The following is a 9,650-nucleotide window of genomic DNA, read 5'->3' on the forward strand; positions in this document are numbered from 1 at the left end:
TCTTCCTCTTCTTCTTCTTCTTCTTTTTCTCTTCTTCTTCCCCTTCTTCTTTCTTCTCCTTCTTCTCCTTATTTTTCTTCTTCTCCCCCCCCCACTTTGCACCTGTCCATGTGATTTCTGCAGTAATGTGCACTGTTATCTGAGATAAGGTTGCTGAAAGAACTAAGCATATTGTACCACTGCAGTCCAGCCTAGGCAACAGAGTGAGACGCTGTCTCAAGAAAAAAAAATGGCTTGCCTCCTCCTCCTTCTTCTCCTTCCTTCTTCCTTCTTCTTTCTTCTTTCCTCCTCCTCCTCCCCCACCCCCGCCCGGAACTGTCCATGTGATTTCTGCAGTAATGTGCACCGTTCTCTGAAACAAGATTGCTGAAAAATACAAGCATATGTGCAATTCTTTATTTTTGTGAAGCTTTAGGAAGAGAAAAGTAAAAGCGAAAGATAGTTGTGATATGAATTTAAGTCTGCATTTTCTCACAGAAGTACAAAATGGGTGAAAATACATTTAAAAATACATGCCTCACTCAAAATACGAGGTGGAATTATGAAAAATTTAATTTGACAGAAAGACCAATTTAAAATTTATAACTATTTCAGGTGAGAGAAAGTAGCACTAAAAATCCTATTTTCCCTGTTTAAATACATAACTATTATTGTATCTTCAGGCTTTAAAAAGTGTTAACTCTAACTTAAGCAACAACTTTATGGGGATTTCTAACAATGAGTACATCATCTTAGAATTTCTCCAAGAATCATTTGGGAGAAACATAATCTAATCTTGCTCTATAAACAACTGAATTAATCAATGAAATTATTAGGACTGTAGTCTTGCAATATCATTGTCCTTCTCTTTTCAGTTTTTACATATTCTCTTTAAAATTCAAAATCCCCTAAAAAAATATGAGAAATAACATTGAACATAATAGTTCAAAAATAAAAACTGAGCAGCTGTTTGAAAGACACTTCAGGCTTTCCTTTACGACAATGCTACACTAACCATGTAATAGACACATGGTATAAATCACTGTCAGAAAAAAAAAAAAATTGCGTAGCACATGACAGTTTATCCAGTAACAGCAAGTATTCTCATTTGAACTTCAAAAGGTTTTTAAACTTGTGTTTCATAAATCAGGAAAATGTGGTTTATATTTCCTGTATTTGCCTAGTTCAGCACTTATCACACTTAGTATTCCTCGTTTATCTCTGCGCCTGTAACAACTGCAGTCTCAGAAAAGCAAGGACCATGTTTTTCTGAGCTTCTTGCAGACTGACAGGCTTATTTTGGCATTTAGAAACTATCTGCTGAATGTTTGTGACATTTTCATGCAAGTTAGGTTCCAGGCCACTTGATACTAATTTTCTATTTAGTATTTGGGTTTGGAGAGCTATTTTTCCTTTACAGTTTTTATTTTTTTTAATTATACTTTAAGTCCTAGGGTACATGTTCACAACGTACAGGTTTGTTACATAGGGATACATGTGTCATGTTGGTTTGCTGCACACATCAACTCATCATTTACATTAGCTATTTCTCATAACGCTATCCCTCCCCAGCCCCGCACTCCACTGACCGCCCCATGTGTGGTGTTCCCCGCCCTGTGTCCACGTGTTCTCATTGTTCGACTCCTACTTATGAGTGAGAACACGTGGTGTTTGGTTTTCTGTCCTTGTGGTAGTGTGCTTAGTATGATGGCTTTCAGCTTCATCCATGACCCTGCAACCACAAAGAGATACCATCTCATGTCTGCGAGAATGGCAATCATTAAAAAGTCAGGAAACAACAGATGTTGGAGAGAATGTGGAGGAATGGGAATGCTTTTAAGTTTTTCTTTTAAGTATATTTTAAGGATATACTTATCCAGACGTGGAGTGTACAGTGCAGGTCATGGTCAGTGGGACCTCCAAAGGAGGCACCCCTTTCAAATTGGAGGCTCTGCAGGAGAGGGCAGCCGGGGCACGGAGCTCGAAGGTGCCCTTCAGGGAGGAGAAGGTGCTGGTGGTGGGCAACATGGTGGCGCGGTACAGGTGGTGGTTGAGGAGAAGGCCAACATGGAGCCTGGTGGCGGGCCAGCAGACACAGCCTGGCCCTGGCCCCAGCAAACCGCAGCCAGCGACAGACTCACTGGAGTCCTTCATTCGGAGCACAGTTCCATGAATACTCAGGCCACCTGGCCTGCCCACGGCTGAGACGGAAGCTTTGGCAGAGGTGCCTCCCGGGCCTGGATGGCACAGGGGCCATCAGCCGGGGCATCTCCAGCTTCTGGGCCAGAGCCACATCTTTGCAGCTGCCCACTGGGAATGACTGGCAGCAGGGGGTGGGCATCTGGCTTCTGGGGGTGGGGAGCAGGGGAGCCAAGCAAGGGGCAACGGGGCCAAGCAGGAGGCAGGGGATGGGGGATAGCGAGGGGTGCTGAGGCCAGGGTCCTGCAGATAGGAGGGCAGCTTGCTTGCAGGTGCCCTGAGAGCACGTGGTAGGGACTGGGAGCCAAGCTCAGCACTCACAAGGCAGAATAGCGGCCCCGTGGACCCTTCACGCGCAGCAGAAACTTGAAGGGCATGTTTCCATGAGAAAGTCCTCGGAGGAAGGGGAGTCTGCATGCCCAAGCCAGCCATAGAAACCACCCTGGCTGCCCACGTCTGTGTCCAGCAGCCTTACCCCAGAAACACAAGGTGCTTAAGGCTGGGGTTCACAGTGCCCGGGGCTGCTGTCCTCTGCAGGGCAGGCACCAGCTCCCCAGATAGGCTTTCTTCTTTCTGCCTGCACGGCACCCCAAAGAGCTGTAGGCCCTGAGCCTATACAACCTCCGTTGCACAAACACCTCCTTTACACACACGGGAGCCCCACGGGGGACAGACAGGCACAGCCCTGCCGTCCCTTCTATCCACAGCAGCTCCCTCAAGTGGACACGCCCACCCCTCAGCTAGACCAGGAGAAGAGGGGACTGCACACCTGAACACCCTCAGAAGAGCGTGTCCAGCATCCAGCATACAATGGCCATGTGCAGCTCAGCAACTCGCAAGAAACAGCCGCCTCACGCAACAGCACCCCACATCCAATCCCCTGCCTACTTGTGCGGCCCATTCGTTGTCGGCAGAGGCTCTGTGGGCCTCCCTCCACCCTCGCACAAGACCAAGGCATCCACTACCGTGCTCCCAACACTGGACAGAGACAGGACCACCAATGCAGGGTGCCAGGCCAAAGGTTTTGGGATAGCCCTGCCAAACACTCTCCCAGCTCTTGCAAAGTTGTAGGGTGTTTCCTGGCACGCCCACCCAATCATCTGGAGGTTCCTTGAACAGAGGCAGATTGTGCAGCACACCTACCTGTGGGCGGGGTTTCGAAACCATGAGGACGTCCTGCTAAGTAAGCTACAGGATGGATTTGAAGTTCAGGCTGGGGAGCCCGGGTCTGGGGGACGGGTCCAAGGTCCTGTTCAGGTTGAGGTCCTCCTGGGGCACGGGGGTGTGTAAGCGGGAGAGCTGGGAAGGGGAAACACATGCTCCACCCTAGCCAGCAGGCCCTCAGCCCAGATAGATGAAATGGATCCTCTGAGTCTCTCCTCTACTTCTTGGCATGGCAGGTGGAGGAACTCAGCCATCCGGGGCGCCGGCAGCAGGATGAAGTGTTCCTTTCCTCACAACCTTTATTTCCACCATAAAGTGATCATTAAGGAATATCGTGTTGGCATCCTTGGTAAGGAGTGCCTCCTGGCATGGTAGAGGGGGTGGAGTGTGGGACCCTAGGCCTGGCATGAGCCTTTCCGACTCTTGTTCCAGGATACAGGGCGTCTGGCTCTAGTGTGGTCCAGTGGTTCTAGAGTCATGAGGAGAAGCCCCAGCTTCAGGCAGGACACAGCCTAACTGAGCTTCCTCAGCTAGTTGGCTGTGACCAACCAGTCAGGGTCAGCCAGGATTGCTGAGGTGGGGGCCACTGTGGGGCGTCATGGGAAAGGACCTTGCTGGTCTTCCCTTGGCATCTCGGGAACTGGCTTTGAACCATGACCGGACCTGTCACAGACCCCTTTCCCCACTCCCCCAGATCATCAGTCAGGGCTTCTGTCTCAATCCCCTGCAGCACTACATAAGGATTAGGCCCTCAGAGAGGGAACAGAGAGGAGGCCAGGTGAGCAGCCCACAGCTGGGGGCTCCAAGGCCTGTGGGTCCTGGAGCTGTGACATACATGGAGAACTCAAGGCTCAGGGAGGAGCCTGCAGTGAGAAATCCCAGGCCACCCCTGGACTGGGGGAGAAAGGCCCATATTTCAGAATTGGGGAACCTGAAGTGCCTCAGAGGCAGAAGTGGCAAAGGTCAATGTGTGAGAAGCAAGGCTCAACAGATAGCTGTCTCATCATCCTTCTCTTCTATGCCTTGAGGCCTGCTGCTACCTGGGGTTCAGTTTGGGCTCAACCAGACCGCACGCGAGGCGTGCCTAGGTCTACGTACTTCTAGAAGGGCTATCCCAGTCATGTCATGTTCTGTTTCAATGACCCCAGGCTCCCCTGACATGCTTTCTCCCCTCTGCCATCCTCACTCATGCTTCCCTGGCTCCCAAGACATTGCCTATGACATTAAAAAATAGACATGAAGTTTTTAAAATGCCTTAATAATATAGATGTAGATAAAGCATTTTACTGTAAGAGGTGCTTTTCCTCTTTACTTGTATCAAAGTCTTTTTCACGATGGGGAAAAGAATGCAACATACGTTGGTAAGTTAAAAAGTATAAAACTAAAAAGAAATCCTAATGCAGATGATCAGTTCAATGGCAGGGGATCTTCTGTGTGTGTCCAGGGAGGGAACGTGGCGGAGCGGGAAGGCTCACCTGAGTATTGGGGTAGACACCCACTTTCTCTGGTAACATCGTGGGTATGGGCACTTTCCAGTTTGCGTGTGCAGCCTGTGTCTCTAAGCTGATGCACGCATGTGCACACCTGTGCCTGTGTGCCTTTGTGTACCTTGGTTTTGGGGGGGCTGACACTCCCGCCCACAGGTGTGCCTCAAACTTAGCTCTTAAGCTGGCAAGCAGGGCACCGCCGGGTTTGTCAATCTAACTTCAAGACACGTGAAGCCTGCATGCTAGGGAGAAGTAAAGAGTCCTCATGCTTCTCACAAATGGCAGAGGGAGGAGGAAAAGGGTGGCTGGCACGAGCTACCTAGAGGAGATGTCATGAACCTGAAATGACACCCAGAGGGAAATAAAACCTAGCAGCTGCCTGTGTCTTCCTGTGTGTTCGGTCAGGGCATTCAGGTAAGAATCAGTGAAACCTGCAGGGCTTTGGGATTCGCTATTCAGGAATCCCTGTGCACCAGAGTGTCCGGCCCATGAGAGAGTACAGCATGTGGGTCCCACAGGGCCTGAGTCTCCAGGGAGGCTGGCATTCTCCCCAAGAGGGCATGGGTCGGTAGGTGGAAGAGAAACCTGGGCTGGGGGGACACTTACCACTTAGCCAGGTGGGAGCTCAGGAGAGGGCCTGGTGAGCAGCGGCCTGACCGGCCGGTGACACCCCGTTCCAGTGCTGCACGTGCGCACACGAGCTTTGCCCCCCCCGCATCCTCTCCAGGATGCCTCACGTGGGCAGATAGGAAGCAAGGCACACAAGATCCTAAGCTTATGGTCATGAGTGGACCCAGACTGGGGGTTCCCTAGGATCACCGGTCCCAGGAGAACCAGGCATGCAGGGTCTCTTCAGGACAGGGGTAAAACGCATAAGCCCAGCTCTCCACCCAGTGGGTGTCTTGCCCTGATGATGTCAGCCATGGCAGATACAGCTCTTCCACCTAGACTGCAGATCCACAGGCTTACAACCTCCCCCCGGCCTTCTCTGGGACAGGACCCCGGACTCTGGAACAGCCAGTGCCCCACGACTGCTCCTTCCCAGCCGCCAAGCTCCTGGGAGGCTCAGTGGGGACTCTCCTCCTAGCACATGGCCACCCACAGTCACTGTCAACAACCCAGGGCCCTTCTACATTCCGCGATCCTGCCGTCTTAGCCAGCAGTGGGATAACGGGAAGGGAAAGAGCTGGAACAGTCAGAGCGGGGGCCACAAGCCTCACCCTCCCGCAGGGCAAGGGAATGGGGGGATCCTTCCCAGCCCAGGGAGCTGCTTTCCGAACACACCTGGAAGCCCAGCACCAGCTGAGGGATTCACTCTGCCACAGCTGGGTGTGGGGGATTGCAGTGTGTGCCGGGGACCTTGATCCTGGTTGCGGTACCAGGTGTACCTCTCTTCCAGATCACAATATGCTGACACCCTCCTTAACTTGAATGGACTCCTCGTCCTCACCACATGGTGTTAGCTGCAAGTGCTACTCCTGGTGCCCCAGCTGCTGTTTCAAGGCGCAGAGACTGACCAGCAGACCCCTGAGTCCTTGTCCTCTTATCCAAGTAACATCCACAGAAATAGCAAAGCAGTGGCACATTAGACCTATTGACATTTTTAAGGCTGATCTCTTTATAAGCATTTCATCCATATATTTCTGACTTTATCTCACGTATTTTATTTATTTATAACTCTCATTTCAAAAATCAATTTTTGCTCAAGAGTTATTTCAACATATAGCCCAATGTTCCGAGCTATGATACGTAGGTTTCAAGTGGAAAAGTCTGTATCTGCTATTATTTTGGGAAAAAACCATCCAGCACTTGTAAAAATAAGTAATTATTAGGCATGGCCACTGTAGTGGTCTAAAACACACTTTGAAATTTTTCTCAAACCCATTTGAAAATATTACTGATGGGACTGAACACAATACTTGCTTCCGACGAACAGAAAACACTGAAAGCATTTTCTGCATACTGGGCCACCTCTGGCCTAGTTTAGAAAAGGTGACACAGCTCTGCCTGAGTCTCCTGCTCTCATGGGGACAAACCCCTTAGGAGCCCCCGACCAGTGCATCACGAAGCCTAACACCCTGACAACACTATGCAGAAGGGACATCCAATGGAGAGACTCATAGAAATAGAAAAAGATGTCTGAGGATCTCAGCAGTCCAGCCCCTGCTATTTGAGTCACGCTAGCCATGGCACCTCATGGCATGAGAAGACACCTGCCAATGTGCCCATCCTTGGCCATCACTGGATTGCATCCTCCTGAGTGCCCCTGAACCACAATCATTTGGCTGAGAGACTGTGGGAGATTGCAGAGACTGACAGTAAATTATAATTAGTGTTCTAAGCCACCAAGTTTTAGATAATTCTGAAAAGCACTTTAGACTCCTAGAAAAACTGAGTTGCCTACTGATTTAATGGCAGAGACCTGTAAAGGCCAACATCATGAATGCTAATACCCAGGAAAAGTCAAATCATCAAGACTCTTCTAAGCACAACGGATCTTTAATGCCCCTTTGCTATGGCTGGAGAATAACCTAACATGTATCGGATAGAGTTCTTGGAAAGCCTCTGTTCTCATCTCTCGGCTGGGTATGAGTCAACTCTGGTCTGCTTTAATTCCAGGCAACTGCAGCAGCACACCTTTCATTTTAGGTCGTGGCCTACACTGATTTTTTGGTCACTGACTGTGTCTTTGTCTGTGTGTGTATGTTTTGTGTGTTACCATATTTTATCTGAGGAGGCTAAATAGTAGTACTGTAGTTGTTTTGTAAACATAAAGCAGTCCAGGAAGATAATATTGCTTTATCAACTGAGCTTTAAAACGGATATGAAATTAGACATGGCAAGATGCCACATCTACTATCATACCAAAGCTAGCCAAGCTTGGTAGCCCATGGATGTTATCCCGGCTACTTGGAAGGCTGATGCAGGAGAATCCGTTGAACCCTGGTGATGGAGTTTGCAGTGAGCTGACATCATCCCACTGTGCTCTAGCCTGGGCACCACAGCGAGACTCTGTCTCAGAAATAAACAGAGAATAAAATAATAAAATAGGAGAGATCACTGAAGAGAGAAATGTGTCAAACTGGGTGGGCATTGTGGCTCATGCCTGGATCCCAGCATTTTGAGAGGCTGAGGTGGGTGGACCACTACAGGACAGAAGTTCAAGACCAGCCTGAGCAAATGCTGTGAAACCTGGTCTCTTCTGAAAATACAAAAAAAAAAAAAAAATTGCCACTATTGGTGTGGTATGATCGCAGTCACAGCTGCTTAGGAGGGTGTGACTGGACAATTGCTTGAATCCGGGGTAGGGAGGGAGCAGTGACCTGAGATCATGCCACTGCACTCCAGCCTCGGTGACAGAACAGGATTCTGTCTTATAAAAAAAAAAAAAAAAACAATGAGAGAAAAAGATATAGAGAAAAAAAGAATGAAAGACCCGAAGGAAGAAAGGGAGGGAGGGAGGGAGGGAGGCAGGGAGGGAGGAAGGGAATGAAAATTTGTACATAAAAGTTGTAGATACTTTTGGCATACATGCGATATTTTGATATAAGTAATGTGTACCGGTAAGGGAGGGATCAAAGAGGGGATGGGGATGTGTTAAATCATAGTTGCTTAGAAGGAATAAGATCTAGTGTTCAGTGGCACAGGATGACTACACCTAATAATGACTTATTGTACATCTCAAAATAATTAAAAGAGCAAAGGTGGAATGTCGCTCATACCAAGGAAAGATATGCCAGACTCAGTGGCTCACGGCTATAATCACAACACTTTGGGAAGCCAGGGAAGGAGGATCATTTAAGCCTGAGAGTTTGAGACCAGCCCGAACAATATATCCAAACAATATATCCATATCCCTACCACACACACACAAACACACAAGCTGGGCATGGTGGTTAGCGTGTGTCTGTAATTCCAGCTACTTGCGAGGCTGAAAGGGAAGGCTTGCACATTTGAACCCAGGGGTTCAAGGCTGCAGTGAGCTACGATGGTGCCACTGCAGTCTAGGCTGGACAACAGAGTGAGACCCTGTCTCTAGAAAGGAAAAAGGAATTGCTAAGTGCTTGACAGGAAGGATATCCTATTTATTATTTACATATTTGTTGATTTATATAATTATTTCTGTGTTGGCATCACACTCTGTCACCCAGGCTACAGTGCATGGTGCAATATCAGCTCACAGCAGCCTCAGGCTCCCAGGTTCAAACAATTCTCCTGCCTGAGCCTCCCAATTAACTGTAACATACTACAGGCATGCGCCACCATGCCCGGCTAACTTTTGTATTTTTGGTAGAGATGGGGTTTCATGGTGTTGGCCAGCCTGGTCTTCAACTCCTGTCCTAAAGTCGTGTGCAAGCCTCGGCCTCCCCAAGCATCAGAATTGAAGACCTGAGCCATCACATCTGGACAGTAAGATACACAAGACTAGGGACATTTATCTTTTCACTTCGTCCTCACAATGCTACAGGTGAATGAAAACACAACTTCGTAACCTGAATAACTCACTTGAAAATCAAAGTTGGTGACTTCTCCCTTTAAAATTATTTGTACCCTTACCCTATAAAAATTGATGATCCCGTCAGAATTTTTCAAGAAAATACTTTCTCCTTGCAGACTAGTCTGTTAATTGTAAGAATTATGGACTGTAAAACTTCTGGAACTTGATGTATTTCACTTGTTTCGTTTGTATCATCAGGAAAATTAATTGATTTAGTACTTATTTAGATCCAAATATTTTTATCATTCAATGATTTCTTAAAACTTCAAGCAATCCCGTCGGAAACTTTATGCTGTTGTTTATGTTTTATACGCTTCACTTTC

The sequence above is a fragment of the Hylobates moloch genome, unplaced genomic scaffold (genome assembly GCF_009828535.3).
Source record: "Hylobates moloch isolate HMO894 unplaced genomic scaffold, HMol_V3 SCAFFOLD_255, whole genome shotgun sequence".
Classification (NCBI taxonomy): domain Eukaryota; kingdom Metazoa; phylum Chordata; class Mammalia; order Primates; family Hylobatidae; genus Hylobates; species Hylobates moloch.